The 11,758-nt window shown below is 38.9% G+C and overlaps 1 long non-coding RNA gene across 1 annotated transcript in view; it reads right to left on the reverse strand.

Annotated features, from left to right (window-relative positions):
• Nucleotides 1-302: 302 nt before the first annotated feature.
• The window catches only part of LOC135108028 (uncharacterized), a 31,276-nt gene continuing 19,820 nt past the window's right edge, over nucleotides 303-11,758 (reverse strand). The window contains exons 3-4 of the long non-coding RNA XR_010272107.1: nucleotides 9,752-9,865; nucleotides 303-398 (exon numbers count right to left, since the gene is read on the reverse strand). This is a non-coding gene — a long non-coding RNA (uncharacterized LOC135108028). The remainder of the gene's footprint in view (nucleotides 399-9,751; nucleotides 9,866-11,758) is intronic.

Genomic DNA, 11,758 nt, shown 5'->3' on the forward strand with positions numbered 1-11,758 from the left:
TCCCGCTGCGTAACATCAACATCGGCAGTTTGAGTAGCAATATTATACCCCTCAATAAAACAACCCGAGAGAAAAAACATAATAATAATAGTAACAAGGAGAAATGCAAATCTGAAAAAAAAAGAGGCGCTGCTTCTCCTACTTAACATCAATACCTGTAATATAAGTAGTAATAACATATACAAAATAATATAATAATACAAAATAATATAATAATAATAATAACATACAAAATAATCTTGTGGAAAAAACTAGGACATGAAAAAGTTAGATTAGATGAAGTCGGAAAAAAAAAAAGGAGCGCTACTTCTTCCGCTGTAAAAATTCTGAGAGTAAAATTTTCATTCTTTACCTTTGATGTATTTCGTTCTTCATACTTCAGCCTCTCGCAGCGCAGTCTGGAAGGAAGGAAAAAAAAATATAAGTAAATTTATTTCTATAGCAACATAAAGAATATCCTTGGAATTGTTACTGAATACATACATACATACATACATACATACATACAGACAGACAGACAGACACAGACAGACAGACAGACAGACAGACAGACAGACAGACAGACAGGCAGGCAGGCAGACATAGAAATAAAATAGATAAACAAACATTATTCTTTCTATAGCAAATATAAAAAATATCTTTTAGAATTGTTGCTGAGATAGATAGATAGATAGATAGATAGATAGATAGATAGATAGATAGATAGATAGACAGATAGATAGACAGAGAAATAAATAGACAGAAAGATGGATTGATAGACAGACAGAGAGAAACAAAAAATAAACAAATAAATAAACAAACAACATCCTTTCTATAGCAACATCAAAAAATATCTGTAGGCGCATCAAAAAACACCCATGCATATATTCGTGTCTTTCCCTCTCTCTCTCTCTCTCTGCAGCATCAGCCAGCACAACACAGTATTCAAAACACCACCTGAACATTGAGCCGTGCAAAAATAGGAAAGCATTCACACTATAGTTGCACTGAAAACACAGCTGCTCTCACACACACACAACACCGAACTCAAAGTAAACAGATGGTCGAGTACGCAGTCTGACCTCACCATTCTGAATGTTAATCCAATAAATCCGTCAACATTTTCATAGTAGTACATAACGTCAGGTGACATTAATGAACCCACAAAAAAAAATGTAAGTATTTAACATTAGATTACTTTGTGTTCTTGAAATAGATAGATAAATGAGTAAAGAGATAACTGTACAGAGTCTTAATTCATCAATATTTCATGGCAGTACGTAACGCCAGATGACATGAATGGACATACAAAAAACAAGGGTATTTGATGCTAGCTTAGTTTGTATGCAATAAATCATATGACAACAGAAGCCATTAATATAACCACAATAACACAGGTTTTAACATCAGCTTATATATTCTCGAAAAAAAAGATAACAAATGAAAGATAACTATAAAGAATTTTGATCCACCAACCCCTTAAATACGTAGCATCAGAACCCATTAATACACCCATAAAAATACACCCCAGCTTAGTCTGTATTCTTTAAAAGTTAAGGAATATTCCAATACGCGGCCTTGTATTTCAGTATTTGAAACTAATGCATAATATCTCACTTATATAACACTGGAGGCTAACTTGTTACTCTCGCTATTATTTTTTTTCTGAGAGAGACGAGGCGACTCAAAGTAGATACATAACAGAACAGCAATAAGACTACACCAGAAAAACACACGAACACAGCATTTCACAGCAACTAACACACATACTGAAGCAACCTCTACAAACACAGCAAGAACATAAAGTCGAGACAACCAGAGAAGACCCAAAACAGAACAGCAGCAAGAGTTCAACAGGAAAAACACACGAACACACCATTTCACAGCAACTAACACGCAAACTTACCCAAGCACACCATGCACAGAAACACCACACACAGACTTAAAACAGAGCAGCAATGACATTATACCACGAAAACACATGAACACAACACACACACTAAGACCAGACAAGCACACCACAAAACCACACACACACACACACACACACACACAAAAAAAAAAAAAATCACCCAATTAAACAACACAACCAGAGTGAACCAAGAACACATCACATTTCACAATTACCAGACACGACACACACTGAGACAAAACAAGCAGAGCACAAACCACAAAACCACCCAACAAAACAAACACCACAACAGAGTTAAAACACAGTAAACCAATAAAACACTGCAATTTTTCACATTACATTACACAACACTCCACTTCAAAGCTCCAAAATCGTAGTACAGGAGTGAGCGAGTGTCTGTGTTTGTGTGAGTGTGTCAGCTTTGAATCAGCAGAAAAACACAAGCCTGGCAGCAAAAGTAAACCAAGAAAAGATCACCAATCACATCACACTACATTACAACCCCTAAACCCCCATTACATTACAGTGAGGGCGTGTACAATATGGTAGGTGTGTGTGAGTGCTGATGTGAGATCCGAATCAACACTACGAGGAATTGCACACCACTAAACTGCCGGGAAACCAAGAAAACATGACTCTTTATCACATCACTTTACATTTGAAGGTTTAAATCGCGGCACATTGGAGGAAGCGAGTACATTGGAGGGCTGGTGGCATGTGAGCTTTGAATCAACACAGCGGTAGATTGGACAGCACAAGGGGGCGGCGGTAAGGGTCTCTCGTCTCGGGGTCTCAGGATAATGAAGTGACAGGTGGCCGAGTGGACTGTGTTGTTTCCCGCGATGGAGCTGTCCTGTCCTCCGTGCATCGCCTTTGTTTATAAGTCGAGACCTGCGTGTGTGTGCGAGAGAGAGAGAGAGAGAGAGAGAGAGAGAGAGAGAGAGAGAGAGAGAGAGAGAGAGAGAAAGGCGTGCGTCTCTCTCTCTCTCTCTCTCTCTCTCTCTCTCTCTCTCTCTCTCTCTCTCTCTCTCTCTCTCTCTCTCTCTCGATTTGCTACTTTTCTTGCATTCCTATCTATTTTTTTCTTATTTTCTTCGTTTTTCTTATTCGTCATTGGTGTTTTTTTTTTTAGCTTTGTCATATTCCCTTTTATTTTCATCCATCCATCTCTCTCTCTCTCTTTCTCTCTCTCTCTCTCTCTCTCTCTCTCTCTCTCTCTCTCTCTCTCTCTGTTTGCCAAAGCCATGTTTATTCATTTGTTTACATAGTGTTTTTTTTTTTCTTTTTCTTTTTTTTTTTTTTTTACTTCCTTGCATGTTTGTTTGAATGCGTACTTTTTGTTTAGGATTTTTCTCTTTTCTTTTTTTTATTTGCTATTTTCCTTTCATCTTCCTCGCCTTCATTTCCAGTTAGCAATTCATTGAGGTAAATAAATTAATAGATAAGTGAGTGAAATGACTGTAATCTCTCTCTCTCTCTCTCTCTCTCTCTCTCTCTCTCTCTCTCTCTCTCCTCTCTCTCTCTCTCTCTCTCTCTGCTACTTTTTCTTGCTTTCTTGTCCCTCTTTTTCTATTTTTCTTTGTTTCCTTATTCATTCTTGTACTTTTTTTACTTTTTTTTTGTCCCATTTCCTTTCATTCCCGTTCCTCTCTCTCTCTCTCTCTCTCTCTCTCTCTCTCTCTCTCTCTCTCTCTCTCTCTCTCTCTCTCTCTCAGACCTCGCAACGCATAATCATCGTACAATTAAAGCATTTTTCTGTATTCCACTATAAATGATGCACCGATAAGTTTCATAATCGGTGTTTTAAATGAATAAATAATTAAATAAGAACTTGAGGGAATAAATAAAAAACTTCATGGTAAATGTATTATTGGTTTGAAGTCTCTCTCTCTCTCTCTCTCTCTCTCTCTCTCTCTCTCTCTCTCTCTCTCTCTCTCTCTCTCTCTCTTGGTTTGCTGCTGTTATGTTTCTTCCTTTCCTGTCTTTCTTTTTTTTCTTTTCTTTTTTCTTATTCATTATTGGTGTACTATTTACTTTTTTTACTTTACTTTTCCTCCCACCCCCCCCCCTCTCTCTCTCTCTCTCTCTCTCTCTCTCTCTCTCTCTCTCTCTCTCTCTCTCTCTCTCTCTCTCTCTTATAACTCCTCACAAGTTTGTCGAGGAGTTGCCGAGTGGTTCACAAGAGCCCAGTTACCAAGGCACGGAGGAATAACATTATTTTTCTCACAATTATTCTTGTAATCTCACGGTAAGGAATTATTAAACACAGCGAGGCTTTCCCTGTAGTGACGTTATTCTTGGCTCTATAGTCTCTTGATGTGCTCCTTCTTCTTCTTCTTTTTCATCTTCTCCTTCTTCTTTCATCTTCTCCTTCTTCTCCTTCTGCGCCTTCCTCAGTCACACCCACCACTTGCATGTCTTCTTTCACTGCATCCATACATCTCCTCTCTTCCTTCTGCCGGGTAAGTCCATTTCCAGCACCCTCCTTCGTCAAATTATGCCTCGTCCCTTCTTCTGGCATGTCCCAACCATCTCAGTCTCGTCTCTCTTGTCTTGCCCTGATGTGCTTCTACTATTTGTACCACCACTAATACGACTAATGATAAAAAGTGAAAAAGCAGGAAGAAGAAGCACTTTATATTTTGTTTACTGATTTTGGATGCAATGGAAGAAAAGAAAAACAGAGAGAAGAATCAAAGAAATGTGATGATGAAGAAAGAAAACTCACGTAATTGTATTATGAAGAGGAGTTGCAAGTGTTTTTTTATGATACAGTGTAAGTTTTGTCAATATTCTGTCTATTTCTTTACCTAATGAAGTTTGCCTGTCTGACTGTATGTTGTATTCGTTTGTCTTAACCTTATCTTACCTACCCATCTATCTATCTATCTATCTATATATCTATCTATCTATCTATCTATCTGTCAGTTTCTTTAGTCTGTCTCATTCTCTGTCTTTCTGTTTTATTCATCTACCAATTTTTGCCTCATATTCTTTACCTATCTGCCAGTCTTCCTGTTTGTGCATTATCTTCTTTCCCTTTCTATCTATCTCTCTCGTCTGTCTATCCGTCTCTTAAGTATACATCTCTTCACCTGCCTGTCTGTCTTTGCCTCCTCTTTGTCTCCTTGTCTGCCTGTCTGTCTGTCACTTTATTCTGTCATCTTCCCTGCCTGTCTGTCAATCCATCTCTCATTTTTACCCGTTCTCGCCTGTCTGTCTGTCTTCTTTTCCTTGTCCTTGTGCCCCTGCCTGTCTGTCCTCCTGTCTGTCACTCTAATCTGTCATCTCCCTTGCCTCTCTGTCTGTCTACCCGTCTCTTTTACTTTTACCCCTCTCGCCTGCCTGTCCTTCCCTCTTTCTTGTCTGTCTGCCTGTCTGTCTGTCTCTAATCTGTCATCCTTCTTGTCACCTTGTCTGTCTATCTGTCTCTTTCATTTTTACTCCTCGCTTGCCTGTCTTTCCCTCCCTGTCTGTCTGTTCATCTGTCTGTCCTGTTTGTTTATCCCTCTCTTTATCATTCAACTCTCCTCTCTTGTCTGTCTGCCTCTTTGTATCCCTGTCTGTCTGTCTGTCCGTCTGTCTGTCTGTCTTCCTGGCGAGTGCAAGCAGCAAAAATTCACAAAAGAGCAACACAAAAGAAGGCAATTTCTCTGCAAATTTCCCGGCGACAAGCGACAGAAATCAAGCTTCCTCCATTCATCACTAACTTGAGCAACAACACATATTTCCTCATTCTATTCTCCTGATGTTTCTCGCCTTCCCTCCCTCTCCCTCTCTCTCTCTCTCTCTCTCTCTCTCTCTCTCTCTCTCTCTCTCTCTCTCTCTCTCTCTCTCTCTCTCTGTCAGTCTTAAGGGGTTTTTCTTGCCTATCTTCTTCTTCCTACTTTTTTTCTAATTTTTCGTCTTCCTTTTTCTTCTTCTTGTTCTTCTTCTTGTCCTTGTTTGTTTTATTCTTCCTAGTTTTCTTATTCATTGTTGTTGCTGTTGTTGTTATGTCTTTCTCTCTCTTTTTTTTTTCTCTCTCTCTTGTTCTCTTGTTTGTTTTCCTGATTTTTCTCTTTTTTCTTCTTTTTTTTCGTTTTTGTTCTTTGTTGTGTTCTTATTCATTGTTGATGCTAAGTGTCTCTCTTTTTTATCCTCTTGTTTTCTTTCTTGTTTTCTTCCTTCTTTTCCCTTTTCTTCATGTTCTTGTCCTTGGTTCTCTCCCCCCCCTATTCTTTAAGCAAAGAAGATATCCCAGTTATCAGATAAGAATTCTAAATTGATTTTTTTTCTTTTTTTTTTTTTTTTACTTTTTAATACATGTACGAAAAAATATACAAATTTTGCGATAAAGATTTTTCACCTAGGGTTACAGATGATTAAATCATGAAAAGTAGATGTAGAAAATTGATATATAAAATATATATCAATCGAAAAAGTGTGTTTTTTTTTTTTTGTCTCCTTTTTCTTAAAGAATTTAATGATAATTTTTTGTACCTCATTCCTAAGAACTCAAAAGATTGTTTTACATATGTATAGCGGTTCTTCTTTAAGTAAAAAATATATCACAATTATCAGATAAAAATTTTTGTATTGAACTTTTTTTTTCACTTTTAACGCAGGTCCGGATAGTACTTTTTTTTTTATCTAAGGTCATATATTATTAAATCGTGAAAAGTAGAAAATTAATATAAAAAGTATATATCAATAAAAAAAAGCGTTTTTTTTTTAAGTCTTTATTTATTAAAAGTGAAATATGATTATTATCTGTACCGCACTTCAAAGAACGCAAAAGACTATTTTACATATGTATAATGGTTCTTCTTTAAGTAAAAAAAAACATATCCCAATTATCAGATAAAAAAAAAAATACACATGAATTATATTTTTTCGCTTTTTAACCCATGTCCGGACCTGTACATTTTTTTTTTTTATTTGTAATAAAAAGTTTACCTTTAAGGTTACAGATAATTAAATCAAGAGAAGTAGAAGAATATTGATATAAAAAGTATATATCAATCGAAAAACTTTTTTTTGTCTTCATTTCTTTAAAAAGTTAAATATGATTATTATCTACCGCACTCATGAGAACTCAAAAGAATATTTTACATATATACAATGGTTCTTTAAATATCTTTCTCTTTTCTCTCTTTTCCTTGTTCTGTATCTCCACTTTCAGAATCCTCTCTCACACTCTCTCTCTCTCTCTCTCTCTCTCTCTCTCTCTCTCTCTCCCGGGAAAGAGCTCACTTGTCTCTGTTTGCAAGAGGAGAGGAGGGAAAGGAGAGGGAGAGAAGGGAGAGAATCTGACTGTGCTTCCTATGCGCCGCTGTCTCCCTCTTGTATTCCTCCGCGCCCCATTGCTACGTGTGACGGCTCCCCTTTGTATTACTCCGCGTCTTATTGTTGCCTCTAGACGGGTGCTACTTTGCTGGGTGCTCTCTCTCTTTCTCTCTCTCTCTCTCTCTCTCTCTCTCTCTTGGGAAGTCAGGATGTGTCTCTGTCGCACCTCCACTACTTTCAAAAGGTTCTAGTTGAAGTTACACAGGCTTCTAAGGGTATTTTTAAGTTTCTATAGGCATAATGATAAGTTTTCTATATTATTAACAAGAGGAACACTCGTGAAAACCCGGCATGTCATTTCTGCGGCCTTTGGAAACAGTCGTGGAGAGAGCGAAGCGTTTCAGAATACGTACCTCTCAGTCTCAGATTAATAAGACTTCTTTGTACATCATTAACGGACGAAACACTCTTGAGAACCCGGCCAGTCATCTCTGTGGCCTTTGCAAATTGTAGTGGTGAGACAGCGCAGCGTTTCTGAATACGACTGTCCTTCCGTTTCTTGCCTTCTTTTCTTCCTCGTATGAGTATTTGAGAACACGCCGCTGGTCTCGTGTTCTTGAATGTTCCAGTGTCTTGTCTTTCTCTCTTTCTCTCTCTCTCTTCCTCTCTCATCTCTTTATCCCTCGCGTATCTCTGCTTCCACTTTTTCATTCGTTAGATTCTTTATTCCCAGAGTCGCTGCGGATATTGTTCTCGCTCTTCAGTCGTTTGTTACATGTTCACTTTTATTTATTTTTGGTTTTAGTTTGTGCGTCTTTGTCTTTGCTGTCTTTTGTGCTTCGTTTTGTTCATGCTTGTCCATAAGGTACTTTTTTACTTCAGCTAACTCATTTTTTTTTTTTTTTTTTTTTTTAGTTTTTGTTTCTTTCTTGCTTCGTTTTGTCTTTCTTTCTTTTCTGTCTTTTCTTTTCTCTTCTTATTCCTGCCTTTTTCTTAATGTCTTTCCTTCTTTCCTTTCCCTTCTTTCTTCTTCCCTTCTTCTATCTCACGTTCCTTCAAACAAAAAACAAAATCAACAAAAACACCACATCCTTCTCAACAACAACAACAACAACAACAACAACACCTTTACAGTAATACCTACAGAAAACCATGCATTATATCACATTACCATAACAAACTATTAAACTCCTCCTCCTCCTCCTCCTTCTCCTCCTATTCCTCCTCCTGTCGCATTTCGTCTCCCTCTCCCTCTCTCTCCCTAGCGCGGGTCAGGAAGGAAGAGGACCCAGGAAGGCGAGTCAGCAGAGGTTACGTAGTTCAGACCCACATTTTCTTGGCACCGTCACGCCCACTGAGAGAGAGAGAGAGAGAGAGAGAGAGAGAGAGAGAGAGAGAGAGAGAGAGTGTAGGGATGTTGAAGTAGTACAAATAACAGATAGATTAATAGATAGATAAAAAGATTGATTGATAGATAGATAGACAGATAGACAGATGGATGTATAGATAGACAGACTGACAGATATGTAAATAGATAGATACATACATACATACATACATAGATGGATAGATGGATAGATAGATAGACAGACAGACAGATATGTAGATAGACAGACAGATAGATAGATAGATAGATAGATAGATAGATAGATAGATAGATAGATAGACAGATAGATAGATAGATAGAAAGATAGACAGACATATACAGATAGATAGATAGATAGATAGATAGATAGATAGATAGATAGATAGACAATCATAACAAACATGGATAACGACGAATTTACAGAATAACCGAAAGAGAGAGAGAGAGAGAGAGAGAGAGAGAGAGAGAGAGAGAGAGAGAGAGAGAGAGAGAGAGAGAGAGAGAGAGAGACCCAGCAGAATAATGTGAAGGAAGTGGCGACGAGAGGGTTCATTTTTAAACCCGTGAATAAGGAGGAAAATATAACAACATTACCGAGGAAGGTTCTTATAGTGTTGGTGTGTGCGAGAATCCGAGAGAATCCGAGAGAATACGAGAGAATCCGAGAGAATCCGATCCTCCTTTGTTGCGCGGTGTTGAGGCTGATTTGGCGGGAAACTAGCGTATCATCATTCTGTGGAGTTTATTTTAGTGTGAGAGGCAGACAGACAGACAGAGAGAGAGAGAGAGAGAGAGAGAGAGAGAGAGAGAGAGAGAGAGAGAGAGAGAGAGAGAGAGAGAGAGAGAGAGAGAAGGGAAGGGGGTGAGGGAATTACTGAAAATTATCTTGATGTTAACTGAGAAATAAGAAGAAGAAAAAGAAGAAGAAGAAGAAGAAGAAGAAGAAAGACCAAGATGAACAAGAAGACCAAGAACAACAAGAACAGGGAAAACAAGAAAAGCAACACGAACAGGAACAAGAGAAAAGAAAACAAGAAGACAGAGATAATTATGAGGAGGAAAAGAACAATGAACGAAGAAGAATAGCGACAAAACCCGACAAAACCCACAGACAGACAGACAGACACACGGGCACAGAAGACAGACAGAGGGAGGAAGGGACGGACAAGCGGGGCAAGGCAGCGCGGTGTAGCAACAAACCCTTGAGGAGTTGGAGACAAGCTCACCTCACACGGGCGTCCGGGCGACCACCGCTGGACAAGACTTGCAACCCAGGCCAGGGCAGCTCAACTATGCGCTGGTAAAGGCGTGTGGGTCTTCCTGCCTTGCCTCCCTCTATACTGGAATGGTGTTTGGTCATAGGAAAGGCATATTAATGGGGAAAGGTGATAGTATATGTCTGTTTGTGATGTGGTCTATATTAGTGACGAAATTTGCTTGTTTGGATGTCGTGATGTTGTGTGGTGATAGAAAAAGCATATAAGAGATAAATAGTGATGAAATATGCTTGCTTTGATGTTGTTTGGGATTGGAAAAGTATATTAAGGGGAAAATTGAGGTAATAAGTGAATTCTTAATGTTGTGACGTTCTGTAGCCTTAGGAAAAGTGTATTAAGAGAGGGAAGTGATGGGACGTGCTTGTTAGGATGTGATGTTGTGTGGCGATAGGGAAAAGCATGTTAAGGGGAGATAATGATAGAATATGCGTGGTACTGATGTGATAAAAATGTTGGAGAGTAAAGATGTACAGTATTAATGATTGGAAAGATTTCTACTACTAATACTACAACTATTCTTCTACCTCCTCCTCCTCCTGTTCTTGTTCTTCCTAATCTTCCTCCTACTACTACTCCTACCACCACCACCACCACCACCAACACCACCACCACCACAACATAAACCCACAAACCTCTTTACACACATACACACACACACACACATACACACAAGATTCAACCAAACAAAAAAAACACCACAGCTGAATACCGTATAGTATAATGTGATGTTATTATGGTGTTATTGTGATGTGATTGTGCACTGAGCATATGATTAATGAGCTCTCCTCGCCCGGGACTAAACGATTACGGGGAATGAGGCCGCAGGGGAGAGGGAGAGGGAGAGGGAAGGGAGAGGGAGTTGGTTACCGAATAATTTTAAAGGACACCGCGTTGGGTAAACAATAGTCAGTGAGGCTTAAATTTATACCTGTGTTGATAATACGTCAACTAAATCACCTACACTTTATCTATTGACTCTCTCTCTCTCTCTCTCTCTCTCTCTCTCTCTCTCTCTCTCTCTCTCTCTCTCTCTCTCTCTCTCTCTCTACCAGGTAACATTCTTCCTTAGAGGTAAGAAAGGCAGGTAAAGAGAAGATAGGAGGGTAAAAGAAGAAGGGAAGGATACGTAATAGAAAACGGAGAGTGGATAAGAAGGAAAGGTAAAGAGAGGAGAGGAAAGAAGGGCAAAGGATAGGGGAAGAAAAGAAGGAAAAGAGGAAAGAGGGTAAAAAAGAAGGTAAAAAAAAGAAGGAAAGAGGAAAGAGGGCAAGAAAGGAAAGTAAAAACAAGAGAGGGGAAGATTAAGTGGTAAGGGATGAAGAGAAGGACGCGTGGGGTAAGGAAAAGTATGTAAGTAGGGAAAGGAAGTGTTAGAGGGAAGAGCAGTCGTCAAGTTAGTGGGTAATGTTGTTGATAGATGGCGCTGTTAGTCGTTCTGGTAATATTTGTCGTATTTAGATAGTAAAAATTCATTCTGCTTCTCCTCCTCCTCCTCCCCTTCTTCTTTTTCTTCTTTTTTCTTTGTATTTCTTTCTTCTTCCTCTCTTTCTCCTCTTTCTGCTCCTCCTCCTCCTCTTCTTTTTTCTTTTCATCCACCACTTCCTCTTCCACCCTCTTTTCATAGCTCTTATTATTCCTTTTTTTTTTTTTTTTTCCATCACTATCTCCTCCTCCCCCTCCTCCTCCTCCAACTGCACTCACACACACGCTCCGAATCTGGTTCAAATCAATACCGGTACATTTTATTCCACCTCTCTTTCATTATTCCATTTGCATCCCTTCCTCACGCGTCTCATTAACGGGGAGATAAATAAACGGATCAGAAAGACGAACAGAAACACGAGACGAGAGCGAATAAATTTTTTCCCCCGCCTCTCGCTCCTCCTCGTGTCTACATTTCCCGACATTACCGCGCTACAAAACAATGTCGGTGCGGGATGCGTGAACCAGCGAGCC

Source organism: Scylla paramamosain, chromosome 16 (assembly GCF_035594125.1).
Source record: "Scylla paramamosain isolate STU-SP2022 chromosome 16, ASM3559412v1, whole genome shotgun sequence".
Classification (NCBI taxonomy): Eukaryota; Metazoa; Arthropoda; class Malacostraca; order Decapoda; family Portunidae; genus Scylla; species Scylla paramamosain.